Raw genomic sequence first — 13,773 nt, forward strand, 5'->3', positions numbered from 1 at the left:
CTCCCTTCTACTCTATACCACCTTCCAGGGGCAAGAATGTTAACAGATCATTATACATTCTTCTAGAAACTTTCTGTGCATATATGTGTATTCTTCTAATGTTAACCAAAATATGACTGTTTTATAAATCCTGTTCTGCATAAGTGTGATGTTTTAAAATCTATTTAATCCCAGCTTTTTAAAACCCTGTCAGCCACCTATGCTCATGCCCTGGGTGGTACAGAAAAAGCCAGTTTCACACAACACCTGTTCCAGGTAGTTTCTCTGAGTACCTTCTTGATTACACTTATACCTGTTCCCTTGTCCTTGTGCCCTGACCGCTGGAAGATCTGGCCCTAAGTCCATTAAAACACACACACACACACACACACACACACACACAGTTTTTTTTTTTTCAACATTTATTTATTTTTGAGGGGGAGAGAGAGAGAGAGAGAGCGCCAAGAAGGGGCAGACAGAGAGGGAGACACAGAATCTGAAGCAGGCTCCAGGCTCTGTGCTGTCAGCACAGAGCCCGACATGGGGCTCAAACCCACGCACCATGAGATCATGACTTGAGCTGAACTCTAGCGCTTAATGGACTAAGCCACCCAGGCGCCCCCAAAACACACACTTTTCAAATGAAGTACAATATATATCCAAAAAGTAACTGATATCATAAAGGTATAACTGGATAACTTCACAAACTGAGCAAGCCTGCATAACTAGCACCTCCCTGGCCAGGCCTGCATTTGTACATGGTAGTGATTGTTGGGGCTGAGGATCCACTGTTTCCTGGACTTTGTCCAGGAAGTCACATTCCTATCAGGCCCATCCTGCATGTGATTACAATCCCTGCTCAGCCCCTTCCCTGCAATCGCTGTCTGGCTCTTCAACATGACTTGCCTGGCCCCTATAGGCATTTGGGTGGTGACCCTTGCTCAGATGCTTCAGGAGCACTAGGACTCAAGCTTTCTAGAAGGAGCAGTCATGGCAAGCTGCCAGTGAATGACCTAGTGGTAAAAAGATCAAGATCATATTACTTTTCCCTCAGTTCTTCATTCCTCTGGTAGAAAAGCTATGTGTTAATGTTCATAAAAGTAAAAAAGAATCCTGTTATAGGTAATCATTGAAAAGCCATGCAGAATATAAATAGAGTGGCTGTAATTAATTCACTGGAACATGCTGCCGTTCAGTTCCATGAAAATGCAGCGTTTGTGGTTGGTGGCATTAGCCAAGTCTCTTGCATAAATTAAACCTTAGATCTGTCTGGAGGGCATTTCTCTTCCTCTCTAGGAGCACTATACAGTAATCTTTTCAGATTTAGACTTCCAATAACAACTTCATGACATCCCTCCAGGGCCGAACTTACGACTTTGTAACACGTCCCATTTAATTGAGGCAACAATTGTTATTATTTTGGTTGTTTGGCATAGTCATCAAGCTGAGGACTGTCCCTGACTTGTTGGTTTAGCTGATGAGATTTCTACCTCTGCAAACATAATGAAAAATAACCCTTTCCACTCCCCAGCATTTCTGATTAATGTCCCAAGACCCCTTAGAAGATGTGCATTTCAGAGATACAAATAATAATGTGAGCAATGGTCCTGGGCTGCATCTGCCCTAAGAATATGGTGGGAGGCTGAGTGTGGGGCTAGGTCTCCTTTAAAGCATTCTCATGAGTACCTGGTTTAAGTGATACATTGGCTGCATTGGGAGAATTCTTGACCCTCTAGGTTGAATTACTTAAATGTCTATTGAAGGATGTGTCAGGCAGGAGAGAGAGGAGGTCCTTAAAATGAAATGTTCGCCAGTTTGGCTGTTGCTGTGGTCTGAGTGTTTGTATCCCTCACCCCACCCCCCACCCCCCCATCCTGTCTCAAGATTCATGTGTTGAAATCCTAAGCCCTGGTATTAGGAAGTGGGGTCTTTGGGAGGCGCCTAAGTCATGAGGGTGGAACTCTCATAAATGGGATTAGTGTCCTTGGAAGAAGAGCCTCCAGGGAGATCCTCACCCCTTCTGCTATGTAAGGACACAAGAACACTGCATTCTGAGAGAGGGCCTTCCCCAGAACCTGACTATGCTGGTTTCCTGATCTTGGACTTCTAGCTCCCAGAGCTATAAAAAACAAAACAAAACAAAACAAAACAACAACAAACCAAACTGTTGTTTGTAAGCCACCCAGTCTGTGGTATGTTCTTATAGCAGCCTACATCTGTTAGGACAGACTAAGACAGCGGTCAACCCAAGAACACCATGAAGGTAGCTATAAGTGCCTCCGTTTTGGACAATAGGGAAGTAGAACCCTTTCTTTCCAATCCCCATTCTTTATTTTGGAGGTGGGGAGGACAGTAGGCTATGGAAAGCTTCCTCTTCTCGTAGAACTAGAGATGATTCTGAGAAAAGGGAATGGAACCGATGTACATTGATTGGCATTTTCCATAAAAAATCATGTTAAGTGAGAAATTGCTGCTTTTTGGGGTCTTGGGAAAGGCAAAATTTTCTGGAGACTAAGAGTGGAACTTAAATTCCTGGGATATCTGTGAGAAATGTGGTTGTGGACATTTGGGGCTGTGGTATTCCCCACACGGAGTCCCTTGCTGGACCGCTGGACTGCTTTTTAGTTTCTTGGTTTCCAGCCAGCCCCATAAGCTGTCCAAGCTCCACACACCACAGTGATTATGGTTAAGACCCGCCAAGATAGTGGAAAGTTACTGCCAAGCGGAATCAGGATTTTTCAAGTCATCACCGCACCATTGAACAGGAAGCCTAATGCAGCCCCCACGTTACTGCAGTCCTTCTTCTGGAAGCATGGGGGTGGGGGATGGGAGAGCATTCAGCCCATCAGATCATGTCTGGGGTTTCAGATGGATTTTGTGGAGTTGGTATGGAAGGCTTGGAACAACTAGCATACTAAAATATTTTTGAAAATTACAAAAAGTATAAATCTTTCTGCCTTTCCTTAATCTTGCTAGACCTTAAGATGAACTGGGCACATTAACTTCCACCATAGAAAATTCTCTTTATTGAGACATACTACAAATTTACAAAGCAATGGACTAAAAAACTATTATGTACATCCTTTTATTTATTTGGCCATCACAGACTATCTATGTGGATAAATCCAAGTGATCATGTTGAAATTAGTAGTTGAGGTGGCCTAAAAGTGAACTCACCCCCACTAGTCAAGTTCATTGGTGACAAGTGGACATGGCCCTCATTACTGTTCTGCCAACCTTTTGGTTTAAGGCTGCTGGGCTTCAACTAGTGGTTCCTAAATACTAGCTCAGGGGCCGCAACACCTAGGGCATTTATTAGTTATGTGGATTTCTGGGCCCCTTTTCAGACACATTCGATCAGATGGCCTGTGGGAGTGGCCTGGCAATCTGTATCTTAAACATGTATATGAGTGATTTGGATGCACCTGTGGGTTTGGGAACTACAAGACCTGAGCTCCCTGAAGGCCCTGGGAGGAGTGAAGGACCATCATGAAAGGACTGAAGGCTGTGTATCCATCTAAGGCGCAGGCCATAGGATTTTCAGAACTTGGAAAGTTGGTATATTGTGTAATCTTCTAAACTCAAGATCCAGATGCTTAAGCAATCAAGAAGGCTAAAGGGGTTTCTCATTAAGAGAAGTAGTAAGGTACAGGATTACAAAGGAGAGGCTTGCCAGGCATGTATCATTTGTGTTTTTTACTGAGCCAAGCACATGTGTTCTCCCTCCTTCCAACAGTGGCTCTTTTTAGACAAGTTTTGTTTTGTTTTGTTTTGTTTTGTTTTTTAAAGCAGTGTCCCAAGCTTCCTACTATATACAGGACCTTGCACTGGGGCTCAGTATGAAATGACACTCCTTCAAACCCTTCTCTTTGTTCAGTCTATTTCCATCATGAGCTCATCAAGCATTTAGTTTCACGGAAGAAAAGACATCTATTGATGAACATCTCTCAATAGAGTGGAGGGAAACCAAATCAGTGCATTTTCTTTAAATAAAAAGGAGTCATTTAAACCACTTCAGTCCTCGTATTCCCTAAGCTTGGTTCCTTTGTTGCTTGTAATTTTCTTACCTTTGGTTTTCTCTTTGGCTTGTCATGAAGACCTCCTCCCCTCACTTGTGAAAAATAGTCTATCAAATTGCTTCTAGTAGTTGGCAGTTCGGCCTTAATTAGATGATATTATAAAGTCCCTAAGCCTGGGATCTTCATTACATATGAAATCAAAATACACATTTTGGGAATTCACACTGTTCTAATCTGCTGTACAAAGGATTGTTGTGAGTCAGTTGCTACTTTACAAAGGTGCGTTCTAACTTGGCATAGTAGTGTTATTACGACCCCACCGACAGTCGGCTAACTCTGGGAAAGATCACAACTCAGTTGCTACATGTCCTGCTTTCCACATCCTAGTTTTACTGTGTTCTTTTGGTGACAGGTCTGTCAAAAATTCCATAGTGAAAGTTCTCGAATTATGCATCCATTTTCTTTTTTATGCCTTTTTCTTCTCAAGGATGTGAGCTGCTCTATAGCTGTTCGAGTGCCTCCCACGAAAAAGATACTAGTCACCTGGGGAGGAAGGTGAGGCCTGGTGTACCTGGGGGTCTCTGGGACAGTTGCCTCTAGCCAAGAGCAGCGTCGTTCATCTTTCTCTCGGTGTGCAGTTGTCATTATTTTGTTACGTAAGTTGTCTTGTGAAAGGGCTGCAGGAGTTATTTACACTCATTTTATGGAAGCCATTTAATCTCTCTGGGCCTCAGTTTCCTCGCTAAGGTTGTGGTTCTCAAATCACTGATTAGAATCATTTGATGAGGTTTTCAAAGACACCGATGCCTGGGCCCAACCCCCCAGACCATTTAAGTCTGAATTTCTGGGGTAGGGCCAGGGCAAGTGACATACTTTAAAAGCTTCCCAAGGGGTGGCAAGGTGCCACCAGGCTTGAGAACCTTTGGATGAGATGTTCTCTGGAGTCCCTTTCCAATCTGACAGTAGCATGTCCTTCATGGAAGTGACCATAGCTGAAGAATTTTCACGAATCATAACTCTGGATGATTGGTGTTTTCTGGACCATCTGCCCAAACTTAGATCTTTTTGGAGTGGGCAAATAAATAAATAAATGAATCTAAAGTTTTTCAGATGCTCATTATATTTCTTTCTTTTTTTTTTTTTTTTAAAGTTTATTTCTATTTTGAAAGAGAGAGAGAGAGAGAGACCACTAGTGGGGAGGGGCAGAGAGAAGGAGAGACGAAATTCCAAGCACTGTCAGCTCGATGTGGGGCTCAGACTCACAAGCCATGAGATCATGGCCTGAGCCGAGATCAAGAGTCGGATGCTTAACCGACTGGGCCACCGAGGTGCCCCAGAAGCTCACTGTATTTCACCCTGTTGTATACTGCGCCCAAAGGTGTTCACTAAGAGCCTTGTGTTCCGCAGAAGGCATGTGCTACATGACGACCAAACTGCCAAGGGACAGGGCAACAGGACGGCTGGCTTTGCAAGCCATAGTGGAACCTCAGGGCGCGTGTTGGAACTTCTCATGAAGGGACTGTGTGCACCAGGTGCAGAAGCAGCGGCAGCCCAGCGCCTCCTTCCTGTGGCACACAGATGCTTCCCCTTGGCTAAGGGAGCTGCCTAGATCAAGGCTTCTGAGCGCATCTTGCCAAGCCCCGGCCGCTCAGGACTCCTTCCCGCAGTATGTGTTTTGGTGTGTTGCCCGGCCTTGCTTTCAGGCATTCTATTTCATACTGGTGCAGAGCTTCTAATCATCTCTGGGTGTTGGGTTTCTGATGTTACTTTTAATGGCTTTGGATTTTAGCGTCTTTTGTTTCCAGATTTGCATAAACAGTGCTGCCTTTGTCCTGCGGTCTTGACTCCGCTTCAAAGCCTTGTCTGGGCATCAAAGACACACTGGATCCTCATTGCTTAGGCATCGGATTGCACCAGTGCCAGCAGGTGACTGAAGGTTACAGCCCCACTTCTGGGCCAGTTTTCTGTCTTCCAAAAAAGATTAGATTCTGCCAAGTCCCCTCTGATAATGGTGCTGAATCTTTTTTTTTTTTTTTAATTTTTTTGGAATGTTTATTTTTGAGAGAGAGAGACAGAATGTGAGTGGCGGAGGGGCAGAGAGAGAGAGGGAGACAGAATTTGAAGCAGGCTCCAGGCTCCAAGCTGCCCACACAGAGCCCAATGTGGGGCTCAAACTCACAAACTGTGAGATCATGACCGGAGCTGAAGTCAGACGATTAACCGACTGAGCCACCCAGGAGCCCCTGGTGTTGAATCTTAATAGCTTTTCCTAAGGCCTGTGCAAACACTGCTGAACTGAAGGAGAAGTGCAGGCATTTGTCTAAAAAGGAAATGGCAGTAGCTTGCTCATATAGACTGAACTCCCTCTCCCCATGAAAGTCAGAGTATTAAGGGTCCCTCTGGGAAGCATGGAAGCCTCAGGCCCACTGGCCAGTCTTGGCCGATGTCAGTGTGGTAAGGGCCAAACCCTCATTTATTTTCCCATGCATCTTGTCAAAATAAAGGCAGCAATTGGACTCTTAGTTATCCGTGATAGGATTATCTGGAGTTTGGATATACAGAGGCCAGTTTTTGATAACAGGTCAGTTTGATACAATCATCCAGCCTGCCCTTGAGCTGTCTCTATCTCTCTCTGTGCTGCCCAAGGGTGGTGTGTTTAGACAACAGAGAGTAATTTTTATCTCCGCTCAGAAAAGAACCTGGAAAGTATTCGGCCACATTCCACACAGGGCATTCCAGTACCCGATTTATCTGGCTTTCTTAGCTGTTTGCTCTTTTGCCTCGTCTATGCCGTGCACTGCCACATTTTCAGATTTTCTTGAATTCTTTGCCTCGCCCTGGTCTCTTCACCTATACAATGAGTTGTGGGTAGGCTGATCTGTAAAAGCTTTCCTAAGTTTTTGTAGTTCTACCACTGATACCACGTAAAGTGAAGCAGCTCATTCTGTTGCTATGTTATTTGAGACGTCATTTGGGTCTTCATTTCTTTATTGTTTTTTAAAAAATTTTTAATGTTTTTATTTGTTGTTGAGACAGAGAGAGACAGAGCACAAGCAGGGGAGGGGCAGAGAGAGAGGGAGACACAGAATCTGAAGTAGGCTCCAGGCTCTGAGCTGTCAGCACAGAGCCTGACGCGGAGCTTGAACCCACGAACTGCAAGATCATAACCTAAGCCAGACGCTTAACCACTGAGCCACCCAGGCGCCCCTTCATTTCTTTATTTATACTTATATTTTACTTCTTCAGTAGTTTTGACGTATCTGTGTCTCATGTCCGTGGTGAACAGACTCATGGCTCATTGCTACATGAAATTATAAAATTCAAAAAAATGTTTTGCCCTTTGTGATGGCTAATTTTATAGGTCAACCTGGCTGGGTGATGGTACCCAGAGAGGTGGTCAGACATTACTCTGGATTTTTCCAAGAGGGTGTGTTTTTAGATGAAATTTACATTTAAATCAGTGGGCTCTGAGCACAAGTTGCCTTCCATCATGTGGTTGGGCCTCATCCAATCAGTCAACGGTTTGAGTTGAATAAAAGACTGACCACCTCAACCAAGCAGGAATTGTGCTATTAAACTGACTTTGGACTTAAACTGCAGTGTCGCTCCTCCCTGAATCTCCAGCCTGATGGTCCACTACACAGACTTTGAACTTGCCAATCTCCACAACTGCCAGGAATTGTGAGCCACTTCCTTAAAATCTCTCTCTCATATATATATAACTAACATGACCTCTAATCTGAAAGAAAATACCTTTATCTCTTTATGAACGACAACAGCCAAAATAAGAGCTGTGATGGGAAGAAAAGGAACCCAGAAAATTATGTCAGAAGAGATCATTCCCAAACCGAACACTGGGAAAATCATTGCTGGCGATGCTTGGGGTGGAGTATTTGCAGCCTGAGTATCCACATTGCAGGTGTTTCATTAAATTTGCCTTTCTCAAGCATGCAAAATAAGAAAGGGCAAGTCTTCCCTAGAAGGCCCCCTGTTTTTGGAAAAGGTGAAAACAGGAGTTTGACATTTGCCATCGTGATGGGAAACAACATATGTTTATTTTTTGCAAAACCTTCTGGCCAGCCTACAGGCTGACGTGTTTTGCTCAGTCTATCATATGAGGAAAGCAGCTTGCGTGCACAATGTGGACACTGGGAGAACCTGGCAGTTGGAGGTCAAGTTTCACCAGGCTACTAGATTATTGCACTGAAGTGATAGTTGTTCCCCAGGGAGAGGCTTTGCTTCACAGTGGTGTCATTATATGGTAGAGATGCTGAAGATTGGTCTGCAGTGATGCCTTCTGAGGCCAGGAACATGAGTGTGTGTGAAAGGTCCTTGTAACATGAAGCTGGGTGGGACTGTGTCCTTTCCTGACGCTGCTTGATTTGTCTTCTGATTTTGAATTTATGTAAAATCAAGATAAAACCAGAAAGCAACACCACTTTTTTTTTTTTTTTTTTTTTTTTTTTTTTTTTTTTTTTTATCAAAGAGTGCTCCATTGGTGATTCTTTGACTTAACATTCTTGGGGCTCAGTGTCTCAAATCAAATTCTTTTCTGAGCTGTAACCAGAAAAAAAAAAAAAAAAAGCAAAACCTTTTATTGGATCAGAATTATCTCAAGAAAGAAAGCACTGCTCTTTGGCTGCCTCTCTCAGCTTTCTCTGATTTTGTCTGCTTAGTTGATTCCCTCGAGCCGTAAGCCCTCTGCCTGTTCCCTAACAATCTAGCGCCAGTTGTTTTGAGTCCCTGAATTAAATACATTTCTCCTAGGATGTCTTAGTCACACTGGGACTCAGGCATGGTAGCATAAAGGGCCCTAATAAGCTGTTCTTCTGATATAACAGTAAATGTGATCTCAAGGGACAGAGGGTCAAACAGTTTCTGCCGTGAAGTAAAATGGATTTTGAAGCTTTGCCTCTCTTCTATGAAATAAGGTCTCTGAGATTTGGTGTTGCTTCCCCTAATCTGTATATCTGCTGTCAAGTTTTAGAAAATAAATTGCATTGACATTCTGTAGCTTTGAGCTAGAAAGCAAATAGTTTCCCTGAAGGGAATACTTAATCTTTTGGATGTCAAAGGAGGAGAAGATAAATAAACCGTGGTCTGTGTTTTACCTTCCAAAACCATTTCCCCTGGAGTAGATTTTGGGGGGTTCTCATTCTAATGAAATCTCCCTGCTTTTACTTTTACTTACTACTCTTACTAACATTGTGGATTTCATTCTTGTTTCTCTTTTTCAATTGTTTCCTTTCTATTTTTCCAAAGAAGCATTTTTCTAGGTAGTTTTTCATTAACTTATTGATGGATTGCCCTGTTTATTTATGGGTAGAATTGGCAATACTAGAAACTCAGGTATCTTATCTGAAGTAATTAGGAGAAGCTTTTTTCATATCACCTTGTAAAAAATGATTAGGACTTTAAAAAATTCAGACAGGTTAATTCTTGTTTTTAGCAACTTTGAAAAAAGTTATTTGCCTTGCTTGGCCTTTGATCCCTGAAAAGACCAAGGTTACACATGGCTCCAGTCTGTAGTTAATTTCACCCTGGGTGGTAAAATAATACACTGTGGTTTCCAGACCTCTGAATAATCAATGTTAACAAGTGAGGTCATTTTTGGTAGAAGAATTGCACATGTCATTGTCTCAAAAGAGACATGGGCTGCAGATCCTGTCTGGGGACCTGCTTCCAAATACTTGTTTGAACTCTTCCCAGCTTAGTGTGAACTTGGCCTTAACCTCGCTTTTACGTTTCAAAGAGCTGGAGTGCTGCACATCCACAACTAAATAGATAGCGAAACAAAATCCAGTAACTTGCTGTTAAACGAAAAAATGAGAGAGAGAGCAGTTGTTATTTTACGATTGTTTTCATTTAATTCTGTCACTAAGAAGAACTTGATACTTTTTTCAGGCTCCATAGAGAAGTAGAAAACTGTGATTATGTCTTTTAAATATTGAAGTCATATGTAAAAATATGAGTTGCATGGATATTTTCTTGCCTTACCATAAAGGCCTGCTGTTTTTAATAGCGAACTGTAACCAGTAGTGTGGTACCCAAGCTCCACGATGGCCCCAAATGGTTCTTGCCTGCTGGTTGTTCAACCCTTCAGTAGTCTTCTATTACCCTGAACCACGTGACCAAAAGCACAGGGGCAGTGAGGGTGTGTGATTTTCAAGATCAGATCATAAAAGACATTGCATTTTCTGCCATGGTCTCATGGATTGCTTGCTTTAGGGGCTGTTCCCCACACCATGAGGACATTGACAGAGTCCCAAGGAGAAGCCCATGTAAGGAGGAACTAAAGCCAACCAACAGCCGTACCATCTTGCTGCCATGTGAGTGATCTACCTAGGAAGTGGATCTTCCAGCCCAGTGTGACTTTCAGATGACATCTAGGTAGGAGCTCATGAGGGACTCCAGCTATGAATGTCATAAACTCCTGACCTGCACAATCTAAGAATGCAGTGAACGTCATTGTGTAAGGTGCTGGATGTGCAGATTTAGACCCTGCTCCCATGGAGCTTATGCTGTACTGGGAGGCAGTGATGATAAACAAGTAAATAAATAAACAAGCTGATTTCAAAAGATATGTGTTAAGGAGAAAGTAAAACCAGGTAATGAGGTATGTTGTTTGGGGTATAGAGTTTGATAGGACAGTCCTTCATACGTAAGGTGGTGAAAAAGGCTTTTTGAGAAGATGATATTTGAGCCAACGTCTGAATGATGGGCAGCTACCTTGTCACCATGGTGGAGAGGGGAGGAATAGAGGCGAGAAGGGGAGCCAGTCAGGTTTCTAAGCAAAGATTTCACTTGTTGGAAGAAAGCAAAGAAGGCTGGTTTAGTTAATTACTCTGTTTTGGACATATGCCAGTTTTGCCTTTTTTTTTAACTTTTTAAAATATTTATTTATTATTGAGAGACAGAGAGAGAGCATGAGCATGGGAGGGGCACAGAGAGGAGGAGACACAGAATCTGAAGCAGGCTCCAGGCTCTGAGCCACAGGCACAGAGCCCGACACGGGGCTCGAATCCACAAACCATGAGATCATGACCTGAGCTGAAGTTGGATGCTCAACGGACTGAGCCACCCAGGCGCCCCTCCTTCTTCTTTTTTTTAATGTTTATTTATTTTTGAGAGATAGAGAATCCCAGGCAGGCTCCGCGCTGTCTGTGCAGAGACCGATGTGGGGCTCAATCTCAAGAACCATGAGATCATGACCTGAGCTGAAATCAAGAGTCGGACGCCCAACCGACTGAGCCACCCAGGCACCCCTCAGTTTTGCCTTTTGACTGGCATTCCATTCTTCTTTGAGCTTCTTCCTGGGGGAAATATGGTTAGTTTTCAATATCATCAACAAAAGTATAATATGCTTTTATTTTAACTCTTATCGATCCATTTAGCTATACAGTTGAAGTCCCACTAGTTAGTGGAAATAAGTATTACTTGTGCTATTAGCCTTTGAGTTTTGTCAGAGGTTGGCAAATTTGAATGTCAGCGAATTCCTTGCTTTAGCGTCCTCTGCATCCCGATTTCACAGTGGAGTGTTTTCAAAAGACTTTTTTTCGCTCCGTTGTCATCCATGGCAATGCCATTCACTAACAGGATTCAAAGGACCAGAATCCATAAAAATATTAAAGTGCTTTACTTGAAAATAACAAAATAAAACTAAACAAAGCATGCAATTCCAATAATAAATGAGGACATTCTACACAGCCATCCAACAAATCTGAAAAGCAAGTGAGTGTTGGAGGCTTTGATTGCTTTATCTCTTAAGACAGGAATGAGATCAGCAAACATAAAGAATGTGAATTAAAAACAATCTGGCTTGGCTGAATATTTATTTTCTTTTTCATCTCCTCCTTTGTCAGTTCTCAGGCCTAAGAACAAAGGGGACTGATTACTGATTTAAAAAAGAAAAGGCCAGTAAACCAATATTCAGGTTATGTTTCCTGCATAAACCCATTAGTTCTGTCCTGGGGAAAAGTCTCAGTGAGTAATTATTTCAGACCAGTGAGCTCATAGCTGTCTGCTTGGCAAAGCTCAGCTCTGGTTTCTTCATGAAAAATAAGATAACTGCCAGGATTTTTCTGTCTCATACCTGCACCCTCACAAATGCTGCTTTTCACCCCCTCACAATTCAGATTCTCTAGGTCAATGACATTTTCTCTGACTTCGTATCGTGAGACTGAGAAGTGAGTTGATATTGAGAAGCCACAAATCAGAGTACAGAGAAATGACTCATGTATTTTTGAAGGGACAGTTATATTCACAGGGACTAGGAGAAAGGATTCTAGCTGTTCAAATTTAACTGTCCACATTCAAGATGTTTCAAAATCTAATCTCTAATAAAATAATAATTATAATCTGTTTTGCCTTAAGTAGATATATGGTTCCACAATGATCTCTATTTATTTTTTAAAAGTTTCCCTCTACTCCCCTACTTTTGGCATTCTTACTGCTTGCTACTGGCAGAAAATATTTCTTCCTTCTCAATTTATTCTGATCCCTGCTGTCTGGAGCATCTTCCAGAATACTAATTTATGACTGAAAGATCATATATTTATTTTTGTAAGGGCCTCTGTGTCAAATTTGGCTCTAAAATATCTTATGCCTTCTTACTTAAATATTTTTGTGTGCAGTAATCGTATGTATATTTTATTAAATATCTACATTTTTAAGGTGCTGCAAAGAATGTGTGTAGTCTGGAAAAGGTTTGTACTGTTCCTTGAGTTTATTAGCAATAAAAAGATTCCTATGAATGAAATCATTGTTAAGATTTGTTTTCCATTTTGTTTACTTTGCTTCTGAAGATGTTTTCAAACCTTGATTTCTACAAATGGAAACTTTATATGCTTCTAGGGAAGGAAATATAACACACCATTTATAATAATTAATACTGGAAAAGGTATATCCTTCTTCCCCCTATAGTACAATAGTGGGAACAAACCACCCAGCCCCCAGTTCAGATATAGCAAGATGGGAAGAAGGCGTGCTCAGTTTGTAGGAGTTAAATCTCTTAAAATGTAAATTTTTTAATACTTTTTTTATTTTTAAGTAATCTCTACACCCAATGTGGGGCTCGAACTCACAACCCCAAGACCAAGAGTCACATACTCCCCCAACTGAGCCAGCCAGGCACCTCTCAAAACATAATTTTTAAAAGTAGTTTCATTGTTTTCAGATACACTGGGTAATTTAGGATAATACTATTTGTTTTCCTTGGAGAGTCATTTTTTTAAAAATTTTTAAATGTTTGTTTATTTTTGAGAGAGAGAGTGTGTGTGAGCAGGGGAGGGGCAGAGAGAGAGGGAGACACAGAATCTGAAGCCGGCTCCAGGCTCTGAGCTGTCAGCACAGAGCCCGACATGGGGCTGGAACTCACAGACTGCGAGATCGTGTCCTGAGCTGAAGTCGGACGCTTAATCAACTGAGCCACCCAAGCGCCCCAAGAGTCATTTTTATATGACAGTTGTGTTCTGCTTAATGTCTTTACTGTTGGTATACGAATTATTTTTCTAAACAGTTTATTACATTATATAGTGCTCTGCAATATAATACCCTTCACTTAACAATGAGGGCTAATATTTCCTGGACACTTACTGTTACCCAGTATTACCATAACACTTGTCATGAGTAAGTTCATTCAGGGCTCACAAAGCCGCAATAGACACATATCGTTATCAGTAGCCTCATCTGACAAAGGGAAAACTGAAATCCAGACGAATGAAGATTGCTCATATGATTGGTGGCAGAGCAGTGACCTGACCCGGGCCCAGATGCA

The 13,773-nt window shown here is 42.2% G+C and overlaps 1 protein-coding gene across 1 annotated transcript in view; it reads left to right on the forward strand.

The window, feature by feature from the left end:
* The window catches only part of COLGALT2 (collagen beta(1-O)galactosyltransferase 2), a 111,762-nt gene that overhangs the window by 7,479 nt on the left and 90,510 nt on the right, over positions 1-13,773 (forward strand).

This window comes from Lynx canadensis, chromosome F1 (assembly GCF_007474595.2).
Source record: "Lynx canadensis isolate LIC74 chromosome F1, mLynCan4.pri.v2, whole genome shotgun sequence".
NCBI lineage: Eukaryota > Metazoa > Chordata > Mammalia > Carnivora > Felidae > Lynx > Lynx canadensis.